Below are 23,936 nucleotides of genomic sequence, written 5' to 3' on the forward strand. Positions count from 1 at the left end.
GTGCTCAGTCCTTAGACTTCTTCTCTTCTGTTTCTACATTTAGTCCCTAGATAATTTTATTCAGTCTTTTTGGTTTAAATACATCTATATGGAGATTTATATCTTTATTACAGAACTTTCCCCCATATTTCATATTTATACAGTTGTACACCTATGTGACATGACCAAGGAGCATCTCAAACAAAACAATACCTGTATTTGGTCCCAAACCTCTTTCCCCTGTAATCCTTATCTCAAAAAATAGAAATTCCCTTCTTCATGTTGCTCGGGACTAATACCATGGATTCATATTAGTTCTTCTAGCTCTCTGAAACTCCAATCAATAATCATAGACCATCAACTTTTCCCTCAAAATGTATTAAAAGTTGACTACCATTCTAGTCAAAGTTGACTACCATTCTAGTCAAAGTTGACTACCATTCTAGTCAAAGCTACCATTATCTTTTATCTGGATTATGTCAATGGTGAAATTGAATCAGTCTCCCTGATTTCACTATTTTTCTCCTCCACTCAATTTTAAAAACAAAGGCAAATATTTCCTTTAGCATACAGGAAAGATCCTACACTGCTTCTGTTCCTAACAATCTAAAAAATATCTCACCTCATTCATAGGAAAATCTCTATATCCCTTATCAATCTCTTCAAGAATATCAGCCACATCATTTCCTTGCTCTGACAACCTAAAGCTCTGTCTCCCTCCTCCTTGTGTTACTCACACTGGTTCACTTGCGTGCTTTTGAATCAGACTAGCATACAGATGTTTCGGGAAACTTCCTTTCTTACTGTCTGGAGTGATCTTTCCCTGCAAATCTCTATTATTCACTCCTTCACCTTTCTCAGTTTTTCTCAGATGTCACCTTTTTAGTAAGGTCTCTTTGGCCAACCCATTCAAAATTGCTACATCAGAGCTGGCACTTCATATTTCCCTTGCTTAGTTGATTTTCATTCATAGCATTTACCTACATCTGAAGCATACCATATTTTACTTATTTGTTTCTTGCCTGTCTCTTTTACTAGAATGTGAGCTTAATGAGGACACTTTTTGAGTGTATTTTGTTCACTGCTTTATCTTCATTGTCCAGAATGGTGCCTGGCTCTTAGAAGATTCTTAATAAATATTTGTTTAATTAATGATTTATAAGCTAAGTATGTAATCCTTAGCCGTATTTCTAGACTAATTTTATGCAGTGATTTGCATTTCCAACTTTCTACTAGTACTGCAATTTATAAATAATAATAGCTGTGTAGTTGACTTTAATATTTGGAATTCCAAATATCCTTTTTTAAATAAACATTTAAAAGAACTTTAGACATGTTTCAGATTTACAGAATAATTGTGAAAATCACATAGAAGGTTGCTACTCTACTTTCAGTTTTCCTACTATTAACATTTTATATTAATATGATGCCTTTTTTACAGTTAATGAACCAATATTGATATATTATTATTAACAAAAGTCCATACTTTATACAAATATCTTTAGTCTTACCTAAAATCTATTTTTTTCTTGTTCCAGTCATCCTTCCAGGATACCATATTACAATTAGCCATCTTTCCTCCTTAGACTCCTCTTGGCTGCATAAGTTTCTCAGACTTTCTCAGTTTTGAATATCTTAAATTTGATGAGTACTGGTCAGATATTTTGCAGACCTTTACTTCTACTGGAACTTTTCTGATTGTTTTTTCATGATTACACTTGGGATATGGGTTTTCAGAGGCAACACCACATTTAAAAAGTGTTCACCTCATGACATCATTTAAGAGTACACATTATCAACATGACTTACCACTGTTGATGTTAATATTGATCAACTGGCTAGATAGTGTATGTCAGGTTTCTCCACTGTAAAAATCACTCTTTTTTTGCTTCCTATCTTGTATTCTTTAGAATGAAGTTATTATGTGAACCCCACGCTTAAGAAATGAGAAGTTGTGCTTCATTTACTTGAGGCTAATGTCTCTACATAAATTATTTGGAATTCCACATAGAAGATTTGCATATAAGCTCCACTTATTTCTTTAATCATTTATTTGTATAAGCATAGATTACTTTTTGTATATTATTTTATGCATTTTATTGTTGCAGCTTTGGCCATTGGAAGCTCTGTTGGCTTGTGTGTTTCTTTTGCACACTCACTTGACTGTGTTTTTTTGAGCATTTTCTTCTATTTTTTGTTTCATTATACTTTAAGTTCTGGAGTACATGTGCAGATCATGTAGGATTGTTATATAGGTATACACATGCCATGGTGGTTTGCTGCATCCATCCCCATACACTGACACAAGAACAGAACACCAAACACCACATGTTCTCACTCATAAGTGGGTGTTGAACAATGAGCACTTTCTTATTTTCTAGAATTGAAAGATGCTCCACATTGATACTGCATATTTTCTGCCTTAGACTTATAATCATTCATTTATCCAAGGGTATCTGGTTTCTTTAATTGGTTGAAGGTTTTAAAAACCAAGATCTGGGCATTAAGCCTCAAATATTCATTATTGAGTGAATGATTCATCAAATATTTCTTGTGCACATTCGTCTATTGCATATGGATGCTAAAATTCACATTTAAAAATATATTCTATTAAAGTTTGTATTATAATTACATATAATATTTATACATTGACTTGACTTAACAAATTTACAATATTGAGTCATCCCCTTCAACCGAGGTTTCCCTCTAACCCAAGTCTTATTTACTGTCCTTCACCAATGTTTATATTTTTCTTCGTAGTTACACTGCATTTTCCTTGTTAAGTTTGCTCTCATCAAAAATAATGTTGCTATTGTGGATGGGTTCTTTTGTTTCATTTGCATAATTGGCCATGGTATTATATTTATTTCACAAATTAAACTTTACTAAACTCACATATTTTAATAGCATTTCCATTTATTTTTGAATAAATTATCATAACACTGTAAACTAATTTTAGCTTTAATCTGCTGCTTTTTCTTATTTACACTTATTTCTTGATGGGAAAGAAATTTCCAAGAAATATTAAATGTAATGGTGAGATCCTTTCCTTATTTGTGTTTCAATTCTACTAAAAGAAGATATAAAATGAAAGCATATTCTGATTGTCAGCCTATGGTAAAAATTCAGACGTATGAAATGATGGGCACTTCAGATGTAATCCTGAAAATACATCAGCAATTTTAAGAAATCACCTAGAGAGGAAATGTCAAAATGCCATAGGATCTGCTCTAGGTAAATTGATACCACAAAAACTTTATTGCAGTCATTACAATTCTAAACTGCACATCAGCTTTTATCTGGATGTTTCTAATACAGCTATATATTTCTTATATTTAAAATAAATCTGTGTAATCATTAGGTTTAGGGCTTCCTTTTTAATAGAAGAGGATGCCTATTATTTAAAATGTGAATTTGGTAACACATAGTGATAAAACTAATATATAGCATCTAACAGAGGGTTATCATAGTTTTCAAAATGAATTTCATTTCATTTCTGATGGTTTTATCTTAAAGAAGTACTTAAATACACAACTGCTTAAAATAAATGGGAAAAATGCCTCTTCCTTTGATGGATATTGATATTCTTCAACATAGATTATTAAATAAGTAAAAGAAGACATACGTGAGGCCAACAAACATATGAAAAAATGCTCATCATCACTGGTCATCAGAGAAATGCAAATCAAAACTACATTGAGATACCATCTCACGCCAGTTAGAATGGCGATCATTAAAAAATCTGGAGACAGCAGATGCTGGAGAGGGTGTGGAGAAGTAGGAACACTTTTACACTGTTGGTGGGAGTGTAAATTAGTTCAACCATTGTGGAAGACAGTGTGGTGATTCCTCAAGGACCTAGAAATAGAAATTCCATTTGACCCAGCAATTCCATTACTGGGTATATATCCGAAGGATTACAAATCATTCTACTATAAGGACACGTGCACATGAATGTTCATTGCAGCACTGTTTACAATAGCAAAGACCTGGAACCAACCCAAATGCCCATCAATGATAGACTGGATAGGGAAAATGTGGCACATATACACCATGGAATATTATGCAGCCATCAAAAACGATGAGTTTGGGTCCTTTGTAGGGACATGGATGAACCTGGAAACCATCATTCTCAGCAAACTGACAGAAGAGCAGAAGATCAAACACCGCATGTTCTCACTCATAGGCGGGTGTTGAACAATGAGAACACATGGACACAGGGAGGGGAGCACTACACACTGGGGCCAGTTGGGGGGAAATAGGGGAGGGACGGGGGGGGGGGGGGGGCGGGGGAGAGATAGCAGGGGGAGAAATGCCAGATGTAGGTGATGGGGAGGAAGGCAGCAAATCACACTGCCACGTGTGTACCTATGCAACAATTTTGCATGTTCTTCACATGTACCCCAAAACCTAAAATGCAATAAAATAAATGGGAAAAGAAAATAATAATAATAATACTTACCTTAAAAAAAAAAAGTGAGTTTTTGTGTTTAGTTTGTTAGGTTTTCCCAAAAATAGGGACAAATGAAGGCAGGATGATCCTAAAAATCATTATGGGATATTATGTAGGGTTTTTTTGGTTTTGTTTTGGGTGGAAGTTTTGTTTCTGATAGCTAATGTGGAAGGAATGGATAGTATTAAGAAAACACACTGTAATGAAAACTCACTAGCTATTATTGAACTGGCCACCATGATATTGAATGATAACCCTTGGTATGAGATTTCCACCTGACAAAGGAAGATTAAATAGTGAGATCAGGCTATGCTTGATGGAAGCATAGAATCTTGGAGAAGAAGGATTTGAAGTAGGAATACAAAGTGGTCATCTTTTTTTAGTTGTTAGTTTTTTTTTTTTTTTCTGTGATACAGACTTAAAACTAAGTGCTACTTTATTCCACTGTTAATGCTGATACTTGACTAAACATTACAAGCTCATTAGAAAAAATTTTAAAAAGCTCATCTACACGAAAAGAAATGATGATTTTAGAACTTTTTATATATTGTGAAATATGTTTTTTAAATATTGCAATATATTCTATTAGATAGATAGAAAGTTTATAACTAAGTATTCACACTGCTGTGGTCTGAATGTTTCTTTCTCCTTCAAAATTCATAGGGTAAAAGCTAGCTGCCAAAGTGATGATATTAGAAGGTAAGCCGTTGAAAAAACAGAACCCTCAAAAGAGGGATTGATTAGTGCCCTTGTAAAAGTGACCCCAGAGAGCCAGCTAGCAGGTCCACCATTGAGAACGCTATGAGAGAGAAGGCACCATGTGTGAACCAGAAAGCAGGCCTTCACCAGACACTAACTATGGCAGTGCCTTGATTTTATACTTCGAAGCCACCATAAATGAGAAATTTGTGTATTTGTTGGTGATAAGCTACCCAGTTGTAGTATTTTGTTTAAGACAACACTACATAATGTATGTAGTTAGAATATTCTTGAAATCCCATCATTTTCTATAGTTCTTCAAAACTTCAAAACTTATTCCATTGTTAACAATTCTCCATCAGCATAGGATTATAAAAAAACAAGATAAATTCAGGAAGCGGTTTATTTTTTCAAGGACTTATAAGTTCTATTTGTCATCCCAGGATCCAAACATTATCTGAAGGCATTTTTGTCTGAAGTGTGTGTACAGCTGGGTGATTTGTGCAGGTTACCTGAATTTCTCCAGGAAATGGAGTGAATACGTGAATAATGAGAGCACTGCAACTATAAACCAGGGGTTGGCAAACCTTTCTGTGGAGAACCAGAATGTAACTATTTTAGGCATTGTGTACTATACAATGTCTGTCACAATTGCTCTAGGTGAAGTCAAGCCTGTTACTCCTCTCTCTGCCCAAGTTGAATGTCATTCAAGCTTTACCTCCAGAGCAGGATGGGGTATCTGGAAAAAGGCTAGTCATGGGAAGCCAGGGATCCAAATGAAAACATCAGGCCATATTAACTTGGAGGCGAAACTGAACATGCCAAAGAGACTAAAAACAGGATTGCTAGATACATTTCATTTAAAACTTTTATATAATTGGTTGCTTAAGTCTATTCCAGATAAATACAATCTTCCATGTTTAATTAAAGTAGACCATTTAGGACAGAATTAAGTCTACTGATGATCAGTCTTTCCTTTTGGTCTTTAAGGTGAAGAACACATGATTTGAAGGCAAAAATCTGTAATGAATAAATGACATGTTTTTTCAATTGTAAAGAAAAGAAAAATGATGAGTGAAAATCCAGAATGTATTTCAAATAACTTGGAAAAATTTCTAACCATGTATTGATCCCAAGAACTGATTAGACTCTCTAGTAATTGAAAATAAAACTGTTTTGTTGACAGTAACAAATCATCTATATATTTTAAACTATAAATTGTTTACTTGGCCTTGAAAATTATAAAGGAGAAAGATCCCTATATTGTGAAGATATGCTGTAATGTTTATTACCTCAGATTTGCAGCATGAAATGTACATTCTGAATATTTAGGCATTTTATGTGCAGTATATCAAAATCTGAACAATTTCTCATTGGTTGAAAAATATTTTTCATATTTTATATATTTTTGGCTTATTTAATACATGTCTGGAGATTATGTTGAGTAGTTTGAGTTCATTTAAATATTTTATTATGTGCACATAGGCACATTGAGTATAATTGATAACATGTCTCAAATGTCTAGTGCCACTCAAAATCTATGACTTTATACGATAATTGACTTGAAAGTAATAATTCCACATTGACTTCCCAAACTAGTCACAGAAGACAGGATAAAAATGCCTATTGAAATGTTTTAATCAGTGTCCATTCTCCACCCAGGGTTGAGGTTGAATGAAATCCAGAATGATTTGTTTAATCTTCCTCATATTTATCAAATGCCAAAGTAGAAAAAAAGGAGCAAAAAAAAAAAATCAACTTGTCACAAATGGAAAGCCTTAAAATTAACTATTTTTGTCATTCTGAGATTTTATAAGATCTTACATTTGGCTACAGAAAAACAAGGTGGTTTCCATCTTTTCAAGACACAACGCAGTATGTTTTTCATTATGTCAGTAGGGCTGCCAAAATTCCTTGGCAAAGGGAATTCTCTGTCCAGCTAACTGTGATATAATAAATGATCAGACAAGATTGTCAATGAATTGAGAGCTGCCTTGGGGGATGGGAAAATTATTTATTTATTTTCAGTTCTTGCCCCCAAAATATGAAAGCTCTGAAAAGTATACCACAAACCTGTAGATAATTATTTAGCAAGTAATGGTGTGTTTCTCATCTAATATTATAAGTCCTTTATTTATTTACAAGGGTATTTTCATTATTAAACATTTATTCTGTCTGATTTTAAATATAACACATGTTCATTTGGATAATATAGCAAAGTTTAAATAAAAAAATAGCCAGCCATCATTTTACTACCTACACGTATCAATTGTTAAAATTTTGAGACATTAATAGTTGTTTTTTTTCTCTGCATTTGTAGAATATATTATATATATAATGCCACTTTGTATTCTACCTTTTATAGCTACATATTACAGCCCAAACAATTTACCAAGGCATAAAATTTTCTCATAAATATTTTAATATTTAAAAATATTCAATTATATAATTGTATAAAACATATTGGTAATTTAATACATCTACATACCAATATCTTAAAATATATAACATTTAGGATTAATGTAGCTGTCAGTAATATAAAACTTGATATATAATAGCATAAATGAAAACTTGTTAAAATTCTAACTATTATGACCTTGGAGAGAGGAGCCTGCTGGAATTGGTCCAACAGTTCATTGGCATCATGGTCAACATTTAAAAAAAAAATTATCTTGGACTTTGCCCGTGGTTGGAAGACAGCAGCTCCATCTCTAGATTTTGAATTAATATGCAATGCAGGAAGAAGTAGGAAGAGGAGAGAAGCTGCACCAGCTAGGCCTGTCCCTTTGAATCAGAAAAAATGAAAGCTTTCTCTCCATCTCAACTCTACTTTTCAATATTAGAAAAATATTTCTCTTCTATTTTTTAAAGTCAACTCTTCCACAGTTGCTTTTGCGTCCAGTCTCTTCACTCTTTCTTCATCACCACCCCGCTTCTCTTCCTCTGAGCTCATTGTTAATTTCAAGCTTCTGTTTCTCTGCTCACTTTTTCATTTTAGCCAAATAAAAACAGGCAAACCCTTTACAATAAAGATGCCTCTTCCTTCATCTTTCCTCCCTAGTAACTATAATCATTCTCTCACTGACTCACACTCCATTAAATTCTCAGCCCAAAGTAATCTTGTTTTGTTCTCTCTCACAATTCTAATACATTATTCTTTCAAAAGTCTCTGATGATCTTTATAATGTCAAGAGCATATTTTTTGGTCAACACCTTTTGACTAATTAAACAGTGATAAATAGTGTTTATTTTTCTTGGATTCCATTTAAACGTCTTCTCTTGAGTCTCCTAATGCTTCTGGAATGATTCATTGGAAAACTTTTTTGAAGATCTACCTTTGGCATATCAATATTGCCTCCAAATTTTAAACTCGTAATTCTGGTATTGATTCCCTCTGAACATTTGCCAAATGTGATCTCAACAACTCTCAGGATTTTCACAAAATATAAAATGCATTGATTGAACAGTGATATTTCTATTCAGATATCCTCCCAGATAACTTACTAGATATTCTATTAAGATAACCTCCCAGGTGTCTTATGCAGACACTTAACTGCATAACACATTATGTGACTCTACCAACACCAAGTTTATCATGTCCAACAATCTTTTCTTCTACATTCACCTCAACACCACAAACCCCCAAAATACTGAGACACACACTCGTTAGTTATCTCATTACAATGCCATCAACGTGCTATTATCAAGTAGTAAGTCTAAATACTTAATTGATATTATTGATACCTATTACATTTACTTTATATTTAGGCTGCTGTAAGCTCTTACTGGTTGTATTTCAGTAGCTTTGTAATGAGGTCATGCTACTTAAATTTATTTCTCACACTAAAGAAAAACTACCACACTGGTTGCTCAAAATCCTTCAATTATTCTACATCTCTCATAAGATAATCCTTCAGTTTTTCCCATTATTCTTAGGACAATTAGTTATCTTAAGATAACTGGTATTTCATGGCAGTTAGTATTTCTGACCTGGTCCTTGTCTGAAACCTGGTCTTCATATGACAACACAGCTTCATCTTACTTTATTCCTTTCCCCGCACTTTACGTGTTGGTAAAACCAAAGTGTGTGCAGCTCTGGGGAACTCTGCAATGATATACAACTCCTGCCTTTCTTCATACTATGTGCTCTTCTGAGACTATGCTTCCTAGCTTGCTGCCTTGACCCATTTAATTATTGCTGATTTTGTAAATTTAGTTTGACACCACTTCTTAATACTCTATGCCTGACCTAGATTTTTTCCTTAAGTTTTCAGCTCTCTCCAGTCTCTGGATAACCCTTCCTCCAAAAATATCAAAGTAATTTCAGTTTCCCCAAATGCCATGATCCTTTCCCCCTATGGATTTTTTTTTTTGCATGAATCTGATCTTTCCTTTTTTCTCACTTTAAACCACCTTCAACTTCCTCCAGCTGCCCTCTAGCTATTTCTATTTTTATAGTAGATATAACTTTTTCACAGAAGTCTTAAGTATCAAAGTCTTGATTTAATTTCTTTAATGTCATTTTATTGTATGACAATATCAAACATATAAAGTATTTAACATGTGTCAGATACATTTCTAGGTATTTGACCTATAGTAAAGTATTTAATTCTCATGATAATGCTGTAGGGTAAATGTGATTATGATCCCCACCTAACTGATGAGGAAACACAGGCAATGGGAAGTTAGTTGGTTTACATCCTGTTGAGCAGTGAGGAAATGGAAGAAACAGACTGTGCAGAGGCAGGCTGGTTTCCCTAGTGCTTACTCTTACTATATTGTACCTCGGCAGGTACTTTTCCCGTCATACAAATCACTTTGTTTACTTACTCTTATCAATCACAATGATATAAACTCCATGAAGATTTATTCATTATTAAATCACAACCATCTATCCAAGCATCTCTGAACATATTTGGTGCTCAAAAAAGCTTTGACAAATGACAAAGAGATTTTACTAACTCCTTCTTTTCTGTGCTCCTATATTGCCCTGGGAATAGCTATGGTTTTGCTGAGTTCTGACCTTTATTTACTTATAGCCTTCCTGGCCTCATGAATTCTAAGCCCCTCTAGGACCAAACACTTTACTTATCCATCAGTGTGTCCCAAGTGAAGCACCAATGCTCAATAAATGTTTGTTGAACAAATCTGTAAATAATACTGGTGGAAGAAATGTGTGTAAGATGTTTTTGGGTAGACTTCAACAATCCCTATCTGTCTTTACTTCTATGTGGTTCTAGGAAAATATTTATTAAATAATTCTTGTATTAATCATCTATTTTTTGAGACACCTTTATATTTTATTGTAAATGAAGATGACTGTGAAATATATTTTCTCTCTAAGTTTCTAAAACTGTTTTGTGAAACTTAATTCTCCTCATATATAGTACTACTATCTAAAAAAGAGGAAAATGCATATTAATAGCCTACTAAGTGCTCATACCAAGGTTGCCACTGGAGTTTAAAAATGAAGCAGAAAATGTTTTTTCTGCTTACAAGAACAATGCAATGTAGAAGTTAGCGCCAGCATGAATAAATCTCTGTAAAGATAATAATAGAGAAATGTATATCCTATTAATATTATTGATGTATCAAGATACACACAGTGAAAGAATGTCTGAAGTAATTAGACCCAGGTGGATTTAGTTTGGCCAGTTTCTAAGAGGTGAATCAAGTAGAAACATGAAGGAGCGTGATATGGTTTTATACATTTAAGAAAGGTATTAGCCCAGGAAGTATAGTGAGAACATAATAGCATACTTAAAACCATGTGGAGAATAATGTGACATTTTTTCTTTCTTTTCTTTTTTTTTTTTTTTTTTCTTTAACACAATGCTTTCTACGAGTCACAACGTTGTATATAGTAGTTTGACCTGCTACTCTGAGATGAACTCATAAAAGTCCCTTTTCTTTGTCAAGTAGGCCAGGCATGGGCTTAATTTTTATTTTTTATTGCTCCACTCTGTTTGTATTTCTGCAAAGTGGAGTCTCACATCACTTTCTACCTCTGCTGTGGTCAGCTTTCACTCCCTTTTCTTCTTTTGTCTTCTTTCTGGTTTTATCAGTATTCTTTGGCTTTTTGTTCAGGAACTCTTACAAATCACTGCTTGCACTTCCAGTACTTTCTCAGTTTGTTTTGCTTTATCTCTTTTTGAAACAACAAAATGTGGCATATAAAAGTATTTTGGTGTCAAATACTAAATAAATATGAATACTTATACCTGTGAAGGGTATATCACTGTTTTTACATAATTGAACTTATTTTAAATGCTCATCATATAGCATAATATGTCTTACATGGCAGAAAAAAAGTAATCTGAATGGGAAAACATGATTAGTGTCAAGATGTGGTAGCTATTTCTGACAAAATTTTAGATTGGACTCTTTCCCAAAAGGCCATTATAAACTTGATTTGAATAAACCAAAGCCTTCCCTAAAGAAACCCCAATTTTCTTTTTTGTTGAAAAGTTTCATTTACATAATTTTCTCATAAAGCATTATCTGCAACTTGAGTGAAATGGTGAAGTGGCATTTCCTCACTAACAATATAAATTTATCTGAGTTGAAACATTAAGACCAGCTCTCCAGTTTATGTCTTTACATGATGTCAGTCTACAAGAAACAGGAAAAACGAAGCCTATAGACAATACCTAAAGTAATAAAACAAAGAAAGAAAACTCACCTTGTTGTGCTTTCACGTGGTTTTTTTTTTCTCCCATACATTCAGTGTTATAAAACATCTAATCTGGAATTTATTCCTTTCCTTTTTCAGAAGAGGATAGAATCTGGAAATCATTCTCTGGCACAGTGCTTATCAGGAAAAGACAGGATTATATAAAAGTCTAAGCATTGCTCTGTCTTTTCCAAACTCTCTTTGGTCAAAATTCCATTTGCCATCCACAACTCACAAATAATTTGTGTTGCTTCTTAATAATTATTTTATTGCTTTCTATGCAGAAACTGTTCAATAAATTAGAAACAATAGTACAAATGAGCAGCTACAATTGGCAAAGTGTTTCTTGTATTTATTCCTGGGAGGTAATCATTTGACTCTTCAACTAGAATGTGATGAGAAAAATCAGAACCATGTACAGCTTTGCCACTCCATTAATAAAGGAAGAAGAAACAAATGTTGACCCTACATATAAATAATAGATAATAAAAAGTTAATATTCAGTGAATGTTTACTATGTACCAGATGCTGTTTTAACTAGACGCTTTACTTGTTCTATCTCTTCATACGGGACAGATACTCTATGAGGTAGCTACCCTTCTCATCTCTGCTTCATAGGTAGGAAACCTGAGGCTTTGGAGTTTGACATCTTCTCATTGATCTTAGCTATTGAGGAGGAGAGCTGGATTTGAGCCCATGACCATTTGACTTGAGAACTTACAGAAGTTTACATCATTCTGTATATTAATGTTCCAAATCCCAAGAGATGTTTACTGTTAAAGAGTGCTTAAATTATGCATTCTATTAAGTTCTCTATAATTTCAATTAAAGCAAAGTTTAACAATAACTTTTGAAACATAATACAATAAGGAAATCAAACAAATGGGCAAAGCTATGTCAGAATATTTCAAGTGTTCAAATGGACTTTTTCACTTGTGAACATATTTCATATACTTTTAATTAACATGTCATATAATTTGTCTACACCAATCTTTTTAGTAGTTTCCAAAACAAAACAGGTCATTGTTCTGCTTTGAGCCCCTATTCATTTTATGTTTAATTATTCTCTCTCTGCTTTTTTAATCCATCATCTTTTCTCATCCTCTCTCCATCCTCCAGAAATTCATTTAAATACTTTGCTTCCCATGGATTTCTTCCAGGGATGACGTTTATTTCCTTTCTATGCATTATTTTAAAATAAACTTTATTTTATAGAATAATTTTAGATTCATGATAAAATTGAACAGGAAGTGCAGAAACTTTCCATGTACCACATGGTCCTCCCCACACACAGCCTCCCTCAGTCTCAACATACCCCACTACTGCGGTACATTTGTTATAATGAAGCTACACTGACACATCATTATTACCCAAATTCCATAATGTAAAACAGAATTTATTCTTGGTGTTGTACATTCTATGAGGTTTGACAAATGTATAATGCTGTGTATCCTCCATTATAGCATCATACTGAAGAGTGTTACTGCTCTGAAAATCCTTTGTGCTCTATCTATTTAGCTCTGTCTCCCAGCTAACATTTGACAATCACTGATCATTTTACTGTCTCCATGGATTTGCCTTTCTTAAGTGTTATATATTGGACTTGTACAGTTTTTAGATTCTTTACATTGGCTTCTTTCACTTAGTAATATGCATGTAAGATTCCTTTTAAAAATTTAACTTTTAAGTTCAGGGATACATGTGCAGGTTCGTTATATAGGAAAACTTGTGTCATGGGAGTGCGTTGTACAGATTATTTCATCACCCAGGTATTAATCCCAGAACCCATAAGTTATTTTTCCTGATCCTCTTCCTCCTCCCAACCTCCATCCTCCAATAGGCCCCAGGGTGTGTGATGTTTCCTTCTACACGTCCATGTGTTCTCATTATTTAGCTTCTACTTATAACTGAGAACATGCAGTGTTCGGTTTTCTGTTCCTGCATTAGTTTGCTAAAGATAATGGCCTCCAGTTCCACCCATGTCCCTGCAAAGGACATGATTTCATACTTGTTTATGACTGAATAGTATTTCATGGTGTATATATACCACATTTTTTAATCGATTCTATCACTGATGGGCATTTAGGTTGATTCCATTTCTTTGCTATTATGAATAGCACTGCAGAGAACATATGCATGTGCGTGTCTTTATATAAGAATTATTTATATTCCTTTGGGTATATGCACAGAAATGGATTTGCTGGGTTGAATGGTATTTCTGTTTTTAGGTCTTTGAGGAATTACCAAACTGTCTTTCACAGTAGTTGAACGAATTTACCCTCCCACCAACAGTGTATATGCATTTGCTTTTCTCTGCAACCTCACCAGCATCTGTTATTTTTTGTCTTTTTAATAGTAGCCATTTGGACTGGTGTGAGATGGTATCTCATGGTGGTTTTGATTTGCATTTCTCTAATGATCAGTGATGTTTAACTTTTTTTCATGATTCTTGGCCACATATATGTCTTCTTTTGAAAAGTGTCTCTTCGTGTTCTTTGCCCACTTTTTAATGTTTCTTTTTTTCTTAGAAATTTGTTTATGTTCCTCATAAATGCTGGATATTAGACATTTGTTCACATGCATAGTTTGCATTCTCTCCCACTCTGTAGGTTGTCTGTTTATTTTGTTGATAGTTTCTTGTTGTGCAGAAGCTCTTTAGTTCAATTGGATACCATTTTTCCATATTTTCTTTTGTTGAAATTGCTTTTGGTATCTTCGTCATGAAATCTTTGAATATTCCTAAGGTTAAAATGGTATTGACTATGTTGTCTTCCAGAGTTTTTTATACTGGGGCTTTATATTAAGTCTTTAATCCATCTCAAGTTAATTTTTTTATATAGTGTAAGGAAGGGATCCAGTTACAATCTTCTGCATATAGCTAGCCAGTTATTCTAGCATCATTTATTGAATAGGGAGTCATTTCCTTATTGCTTATTTCTGTCAATTTCATCATAGGTGTATAGTCTTATTTCTGGCTTCTCTATTATGTTTTTTCTGTCTATGTGGCTGTTTATGTACCAGTACCATCCTGTTTTGGTCACTGTAGCCCTGCAGTATATTTGAAGTTGGGTAGTGTTATGCCTCCAGCTTTGTTATTTTTGTTTAGGATTGCCTTGGCAATTCAGGCTCTTTTTTTGGTTCTATATGGATTTTAAAATTGTTTTTTTCTAGTTCCATGAAGAATGTCAATGGTAGTTTAATAGAAACAGCATTGAATTTATAAATTGCTTTGGGATATATGACCATTTTAACAATATTAATTCTTTGTATCCATGAACATGGATTTTTAAAATTTCCTTTTGTAATCTCTGATTTCTTTGAGCTGTGTTTTATATTTGTCCTTGTAGAAGCCTTTCACCTCTCTGGCTAGCAGATTATTCCAGATAGAAAATTAACACATATATTTAGGACCTGAACTCAGCACTGGATCAAATAGACCTCATAGATATCTGCAGAACTCTCCACCCCAAAACACCGGAATATATATGCCTCTTATTTCCACATGGCACACACTCTAACATCAATCACATAATTGAAAATAAAGCACCCCTCAACAAATGCAAAAGAACTGAAATAACAACAATCTCTCAAACCACAGAACAATGAAATTAGAAATCAAGACTAAGAAGTTCATTCAAAACTATAAAATCCCATGTATACTGACTAACCTGCTTCTGAATGACTTTTGGCTAAATATGAAATTAAGGTAGAAATCAAGAATTTCTTTGAAACTAGTGAGAACAAAGATACAACATACCAGAATCCTTGGGACACAGCTAAGGCAGCATTGGGAAAGTTATAAAACTAAGGGCCTACATCAAAAGATCTCAATTTAGCAACCTAACATGACAACTAAAAGAACTAGAGAACCAAGAGCAAACCAATACCAAAGCTAGCAGAAAACAAGAAATAACCAAAATCAGACCTGAGTTGAAGGAGACTGAGATATGGAAAACCACTGAAAATGTCAAAAATAAAATCAGGGTTTCTTTTTCAATTAATATTTATATCATATGTCTCTACTTAGGCATTGCTATTTTATGCCTTCTGAGATTTAAAATATTCCTGTATCTGAAGATTGCTATATAAATGTAGCATATGTCTCATCCTCTGAACAAGGGCACTATTTTCATGATAAATTTCTGTTATGACTTACTCCATGGTCTAGGTCCCCTGACTCCCTCAACCTATGCTCCTACTATTGTGACCCTCAGGAGTGCTGCTTTCCATTTTTTTACTCTGGAATAAGGGTGCAGACATCACCTTCTCTTAATTCCCCTTTAAATAGTTGAGGCTATAACTTTTAATAAGAGTTTCTGGAAAGAATTCTGGACACAATGACAGAAAGCAAGCAAACTGAGGTGCATATAACCGGCTACTGTTTGCAGTCAGGGAGGATTGCAGAGTTTTCAGACTTTTACAAATTCGTCCAGGTAGTTGACTATCTTTTTTTTTTTAATATATTTTATTGCATTTTAGGTTCTGGGGTACATGTGAAGAACATGCAGGATTGTTGGATAGGTACATACATAGCAATGTGGTTTGCTGCCTCCAACCCCATCACCTATATCTGGCATTTCTCCCCATGTTTTCCCACCCCAACTCCCCATGCCCCACTGTCCCTCCCCTATTCCCTCCCAACAGATCCCAGTGTGTGATGCTCCCTTCCCTGTGTCCATGTGTTCTCATTGTTCAATACCCGCCTATGAGTGAGAACATGCAGGGTTTGATTTTCTGTTCTTGTGTCAGTTTGCTGAGAATGATGGTTTCCAGGTTCATCCATGTCCTTACAAAGGACATGAACTTATTGTTTTTTATGGCTGCATAATATTCCTTGGTGTATATGTGCCACATTTTCCCTGTCCAGTCTATCATCACTGGGCATTTGGGTTGATTCCAAGCCTTTGCTATTGTAAACAGTGCTGCAAGGAACATACGTGTGCATGTGTCTTTAAAATAGAATGATTTATAATCCTTTGGATATATACCCAGTAATGGGATTGCTGGGTCAAATGGAATTTCTATTTCTAGGTCCTTGAGGAATCACCACACTGTCTTCCACAATGGTTGAACTAATTTACACTCCCACCAACAGTGTAGAAGTGTTCCTATTTCTCCACATCCTCTCCAGCATCTGTTGTCTCCAGATTTGTTAATAATCGCCATTCTAACTGGCGTGAGATGGTATCTCAATGCAGTTTTGGTTTGCATTTCTCTAATGACCAGTGATGATGAGCATTTTTTCATGTTTGTTGGCCTCATATACATGCTCTTTTGAAAACTGTCTGTTCATATCCTTTGCCCACATTTGAATAGGCTTTTTTTTTTCTTGTAAATCTGTTTTAGTTCTTTGTAGATTCTGGATATTAGCCGGTTGTCTGATGGGTAGATTGCAAAAATTTTTTCCCATTCTGTTGGTCGCCGGTTCACTCTAATGATTGTTTCTTTTGCTGTGCAGAAGCTCTGAAGTTTAATTAGATTCCATTTGTCTATTTTGGCTTTTGTTGCCAATGCTTTTGGTGTTTTAGTCATGAAGTCCTTGCCTATGCCTATGTTCTGGGTGGTTTTGCCTAGGTTTTCTTCTCGGGTTTTTATGGTGTTAGGTCTTATGGTTAAGTCTTTAATCCATCTGGAGTTAATTTTAGTGTAAGGTGTCATGAAGTGGTCCAATTTCTGCTTTCTGCACATGGCTAGCCAGTTTTCCCAACACAATTTGTTAAACAAGGAATCCTTTCCCCATTGCTTGTCTTTGTCAGGTTTGTTAAAGATCAGATGGTTGTACATGTGTGGCATTGCCTCTGAGTCCTCTGTTCTGTTCCATTGGTCTATATCTCTGTTTTGGTACCAGTAACATGCTGTTTTCATTACTGTAGCCTTGTAGTATTGTTTGAAGTCAGGTAGTGTGATGCCTCCAGCTGTTTTTTGCTTAGAATTCACTTGGCTATGCAGGCTCTCTTTTGGTTCCGTATGAAGTTTAAGGTGTTTTTTCCAGTTCTGTGATGAGGGTCATAGGTAGCTTGATGGGGATAGTGTTGAATCTATAAATTACTTTGGGAAGGATGGCAATTTTCACAATATTGATTATTCCTAACCATGAGCATGGAATGTTTGTCCATCTGTTTGTGTCCTCTCTTATTTCCTTGAGCAGTGGTTTGTAGTTCTCCTTGAAGAGATCCTTTACATCCTTCGTTAGTTGTATTCCTAGGTATTTTATTCTCTTTGTATGAATGGCAGTTTGTTCTTGATTTGGCTCTCTTTAAGTCTGTTATTGATGTATAGTAATGCTTGCAATTTCTGCACATTGATTTTGTATCCTGAAACTTTGCTGAAGTTTCTTATCAGTCTAAGGTGATTTTTGGATGAGACAATTGGGTCTTCAAAATATACAACCATGTAGTCTGTAAATAGAGACAATTTGGCTTCCTCTTTTCCTAATTGAATAACCTTTATATCTTTTTCTTACCTGATTGCTCTGGCTAAAACTTCCAATACTATATTGAATAAGAGTGGAGAGAGAGGGCATCCTTGTCTAGTGCCCAATTTCAAAGGAGTGCTTCCAGTTTTTGCCCATTCAGTATGATATTGGCTGTGGGTTTTTTGCAAATAGCTTTTATTATTTTGAGATAGGTTCCTTCAACACCTAGTTTATTGAGAGTTTTTTTTTTTTTAGCATAAATGGCTGTTGAATTTTGTCAAAGGCCTTCTCTGCATCTATTGAGATAATCATGTGGTTTTTGTCTTTGATTCTGTTTGTGTGGTGAATTACATTTATAGACTTGTGTATGTTGAACCAACCTTGCATCCCCGGGATGAAGCCTACTTGATCTTGATGGATAAGTTTTTTGATGTGCTGTTGCAATTAGGTTGCCAGTATTTTATTGAAGATTTTGCATCTATGTTCATCAAGAATATTGGCCTGAAGTTTTCTTTTCTTGCTGAGTCTCTGCTGGGTTTTGGTATTAGGATGATGTTTGTCTCATAAAATGATTTGGGAAGGGTTCCTTCTTTTTGGATTGTTTGGAATAGTTTCAGAAGTAGTGGTACCAGCTCCTCTTTGTATATCTGGTAGAATTCAGCTGTGAACCTGTCTGGACCTGGACTTTTTTTGGTTGGTAGGCAATTGATTGCTGCCTCTACTTGAGCCCTTTTTACTGGTCTATTGACAGTTTCTACTTCCTCCTGGTTTAGTCTTGGTGGAGTACAAGTGTCTAGGAATTTATCCATTTCTTCCTGGTTTACTGGTTTATGTGTATAGAGTTGTTTTAGTAATCTCTGATGGTAGTTTGTATTTCTGTGGAATCTGTGGTGCTATCCCCTTTATCGCTTTTTATTGCAACTATTTGATTTTTCTCTCTTTTCTTTTTTATTAACCTGGCTAGCTGTCTGCCTATTTTGTTGATCTTTTCAAAAAACCAGCTCCTGGGTTTATTGATTTTTTGAAGGTTTTTTTTGTGTCTATCTCTTTCAGTTTCTGCTCTGATCTTAGTTATTTCTTGTCTTCTGCTAGCTTTTGAGTTTTTTTGATCTTGCTCCTCCAGCTCTTTTGGCTATAGGGTGTTGATTTTAGATCTTTCCTTGCTTCTCATTTGGGCATTTATTACTATATATTTTCCTTTTGACACTGCTTTAAATGTGTCCCAGAGATTATGGTATGTTGTGTCTTTGTTCTCGTTGGTTTTTAAGAACATCTTTATTTCTGCCTTCATTTCATTGTTTTTCCAGTCAACATTCAAGAGACAGTTGTTCAGCTTCCATGAAGGTGTGTGGTTCTGAGTCAGTTTCTTAATCCTGAGTTCTAATTTGATTGTACTGTGGTCTAAGAGACTGTTTGTTATGATTTCCGTTCTTTTGCATTTGATGAGGAGTGATTTACTTCCAATTATGTGGTCAATTTTAGAGTAGGTGTGATTTGGTGCTGAGAAGAATGTATATTCTGTCTATTTGGGGTGGAGAGTTCTGCAAATGTCTATTAGGTTTGCTTGGTCTAGATCTGAGTTCAAGTCCTGGATATGCTTCTTCATTTTCTGTCTTGTTGATCTGTCTAATATTGACAGTGGAGTGTTATAGTCTCCAACTCTTATTGTGTGGGAGTCTAAGTCTCTTTGTAGGTCATTAAAAACTTTCTTTATGTATCTGGGTGCTCCTGTATTGGGTGAGTATATATTTAGGATTGTTAGCTCTTCTCGTTGCATTATCCTTGTACCACTATCTAATGCCCTTGTCTCTTTTGATCTTTGTTGGTTTAAAGTATATTTTATCAGAGACCAAGATTGCAACTCCTATGTTTTTTTGCTCTCCATTTGCTTGGTAAGTCTTCCTCCAACCCCTTATTTTGAGCCTATGTGTGTCCTTGCATGTGAGATGGGTTTCCTGGATACAGCACACTGGTGGGTTTTGAGTTTTTATCCAATTTGCCAGTCTGAGTCTTTTGATTGGAGCATTTAGCCCATTTACATTTAAGGTTAATATTGTTATGTGTGACTTCGATCCTGCCATTTTGATGCTAGCTGGTTGTTTTGCCCATTAGTTGATGCAGTTTCTTCATTATGTTGATGCTCTTTATCATTTGGTATGTTTTTGGAGTGGCTGGTACTTTTTGTTCCTTTCTATATTTAGTGCTTCTTTCAGGATTTCTTGTAAGGCAGATCTGGTGGTGATGAAATCTCTGAGTAATCGCTTGTTCATAAAGGATTTTATTTCTCCTTCACTTATGAAGCTTAGTTTGGCTGGCTATGAGATTCTAGGTTGAAAGTTCTTTTCTTTAAGGATGTTGAATATTGGCCCCCACTCTCTTCTGTCTTGTAGGGTTTCTGCTGAGAGATCTGCTGTGAATCTGATGGACTTCCCTTTGTGGGTAACCTGACCTTTCTCTCTGGCTGCCCTTAGTATTTTTTCCTTCATTTCAACCCTGGTGAATCTGACAATTATGTGCCTTGGGGTTTCTCTTCTTGAGAAATATCTTTATGGTGTTCTCTGTATTTCCTGGGCTTGAATATTGGCAAGTCTTGCTAGGTTGGGGAAGGTCTCCTGGATAATATCCTGAAGAGTGTTTTCCAGCTTGGATTCATTCTCTCAGTCACATTCAGGTACACATATCAAATGTACATTACGTCATTTCACATAATTCTTGGAGGCTTTTTTCATTTCTTTTCACTCTTTTTTCTCTATCTTGCCTTCTCATTTTATTTCATTGAGTTGATCTTCAATCTCTGATATCCTTTCTTCTGCTTGGTTGATTTGGCTATTGAAACTTGTGTATGCTTTGCAAAGTTCTCGTGTTGTGTTTTTCAGCTCCATCAATTCATTTATAGTCTTCTCTAAGCTGTCTATTCTCATTAGCATTTCATCAAACCTTTTCTCAAGGTTCATAGTTTCTATGCATTGGGTTAGAATATGTTCTTTTAGCTCAGAGAAGTCTGTTATTACCCCCTTTCTGAAGCCTGTTTCTGTCAATTCATCAGACTGATTCTCCATCCAGCCTTGTTCCCTTGCTGGTGTGGAGTTGTGATCCCTTGGAGGAGGACAGGTGTTCTGGTTTTGGGTGTTTTCATCCTTTTTTTGCTGGTTTCTTCGCATATTTTTGGATTTATCTGCCTGTGGTATTTGTAGTTGGTGACTTTCAGGTGGGGTCTCTGAGTGGACGTCTTTTTGTTGATGTTGAAGTCATTTTTTTCTGTTTTTTAATTTTCCTTGTAACAGTCAGTCCCCTCTTCTGTAGGGCTGCTGGAGGTCCACTCCTAACCCTGCTTGCCTAGCGATCACCTGCAGTGGCTGCAGAATAGTAAGGGTTGCTGCCAGTTTCTTCTTCTGCTATCTTTGTCCCAGAAGGATACCCTCCATATGTCAGCCTGAGCTCTCCTTTATGAGGTGTCTTTTTGGATATACAGGGGTCAGGGAGCTGCTTGCGGGGACAGTTTGTCCTTTATAGGAGCTCAAGTGCTGAGGTGTGAGCTCCGTTGTTCCATTTAGAGCTGCTGGGCAGTTACTTTTAAATCTGCTGCAGTGGAAATCATAAACACCTTTTTTTCCCAGTTGCTCTGTCCTGGGAAGGTGGGGCTTTATTTATAAGTTCCTGATTTACTGCTGCCTTTTTTCAGGGTTGCCCTGCCCAGCGATGGTGTAGCCTAGTCACAGTCTGCCAGCGGAGGTGTTGCTGAGCTGCCTTGGGCTCCGCCCAGCTGCTGTGTGAACTTCCTTGTGGCTTTGATTATAGAGGTATAGTTAGAACTGCCTTGGTAATAGCAGTCTGCCTCAGTAATGCTGGACTATCTCTGCAATGGTGGACTGCTTCAGTAATGGCGACTGCCTCAGTAGTGCTGGACTGCCTTGGTAATGGTGGACACCCTTCCCCCCACAGACCTGGACCGTCCCAGGTCCAGCTGTGCTTGCTATGAAACTGTCAGTCCAGAGCATTTCAGATTGCTAGTCTTTGTTGGGGTGGGACTGGCCGAGCCAATCACCTGACTCCCTGTTTCAGCCATTTTTTCAGTTGAATGGTTGACTCTGTCTCCCAGGTATTCCAGGGGTCAGTTGAAAGGACACCCAGATTTGTGTGAGTTTTTGTGCAGAGACCCGCTGTGCCAGCTGAAACAGCCATGCTGGAGGCTCATGGCACTTTTCCGTCTGGGAATCTCCTGGTCTGTGGGCAGTGAAAATTTCGTTTGGAAATGCAGTGATTACTCATGCTCTGGGTTTTTGCTGGGAACTGCAATCCAGAATTGTTCCTATTCAGGCACCTTGTCGACCAATAGTTCACCATCTTAATGTAGAGACACCATCCCTCCTCAAGTCCTGGTCTCTTTTTTGTGTCGGGACAGGGAGAAGGGTAGAGGTATGACATGTATTCCTCCAACGAACTACTATTTTATTTCTTTTTAAGTTGTAAGTACTTATGTGACTGATATTACTTTATAAAAATTTTATTTATTTTGGGCACCTGGAGTTTCAAAAGGTGCCTCTATGAAACTTCTGCAGGTTCATTCCCCTTAATATTACCATAAACTGAGAAAATTTGACTCAACCACATCTACTCTCCTATGGCTTTTCTTCCCACCTCCCCCATGACACATGCTACTGGGATTTTTGCTGCTAGGATTTCCTTGACTTTTTCTTGAGATTATTCCAGTAGAGCTACATTTCCTGATGCCCAGTTGATCAATGCAAAACCCATAAGCATCTTTCTCTGGTCTAGAAACTGTCATTTCCCTCTGTTTTGATATGAAAAGGGGGCAGATCAACAAACAAGTCCACAACTCAGGTACACGTCATCCATGGAATGGAACACTAGACTCTTCTTTTTATGGGCTTTCTTGCCTTCCCATTCTCTTGATAATCTCACCCCCAAAACACTACCTTTCCAGGGGGAAAATCTGAAGACTCACTCCCTTGTGTTCTTAGACAGTGATGATGGGTTAATGGCTGCAGGACAAATTTTATAATTTCTAAGACTTGGGCGAAGATGAATAGACCCAAATGTGTGAAGGTTACATTAGAATGTGGGTTTTTTAAAGCCCCTGTTATTTTCTGATTTTTGGCATAAATCTGAAAAACTTAAACTTCAGTGGTTGAAATCATCTGATCATTCTTCACAGATTTGGCTGGGTCTCTGATATTCTCATCTTGCATTTAGTAGCATGTTTCCATCCTACTTATTTTTAAATTGTAATAGATCAATTTGTTATAGTGTAAGACCACTGAGTTTATGTATGTCATTCCTACTTAGATATATCTTGAGATTTTACTGTGATCAAATCACTTTCTTGCCTTCACATAGGCACTATATTATTACCTTTCCTTATACACTTAATGTTTAAGTAAAATATCTTTTTCTTTGTGCAGCACATATTCTCCCAAACAGAGTAATTATGGATTGATTTTCAAATAATAGTTTCATTATTTTTCTAAAAGTATTGATAATTTCTTGTCTAAATTTTGACATGATTTCTTAAGGAGAATTTCCCAACTAATGATTTCCAAAGCATTGTAATCTCAAACTAACTTGAAAATAAATATATTCAAAACAAGAAAGAAAATTTTCACAGGGGGCATGGGCTATATAAAAGCATGAAATTTTTATTACTGTTTTATAAAGTATTAACTTCTCAGTATACTAATTTAAATGCAATGACTAGA

The sequence above is a fragment of the Cebus imitator genome, unplaced genomic scaffold, assembly GCF_001604975.1.
Source record: "Cebus imitator isolate Cc_AM_T3 unplaced genomic scaffold, Cebus_imitator-1.0 Scaffold46, whole genome shotgun sequence".
Lineage (NCBI taxonomy): Eukaryota > Metazoa > Chordata > Mammalia > Primates > Cebidae > Cebus > Cebus imitator.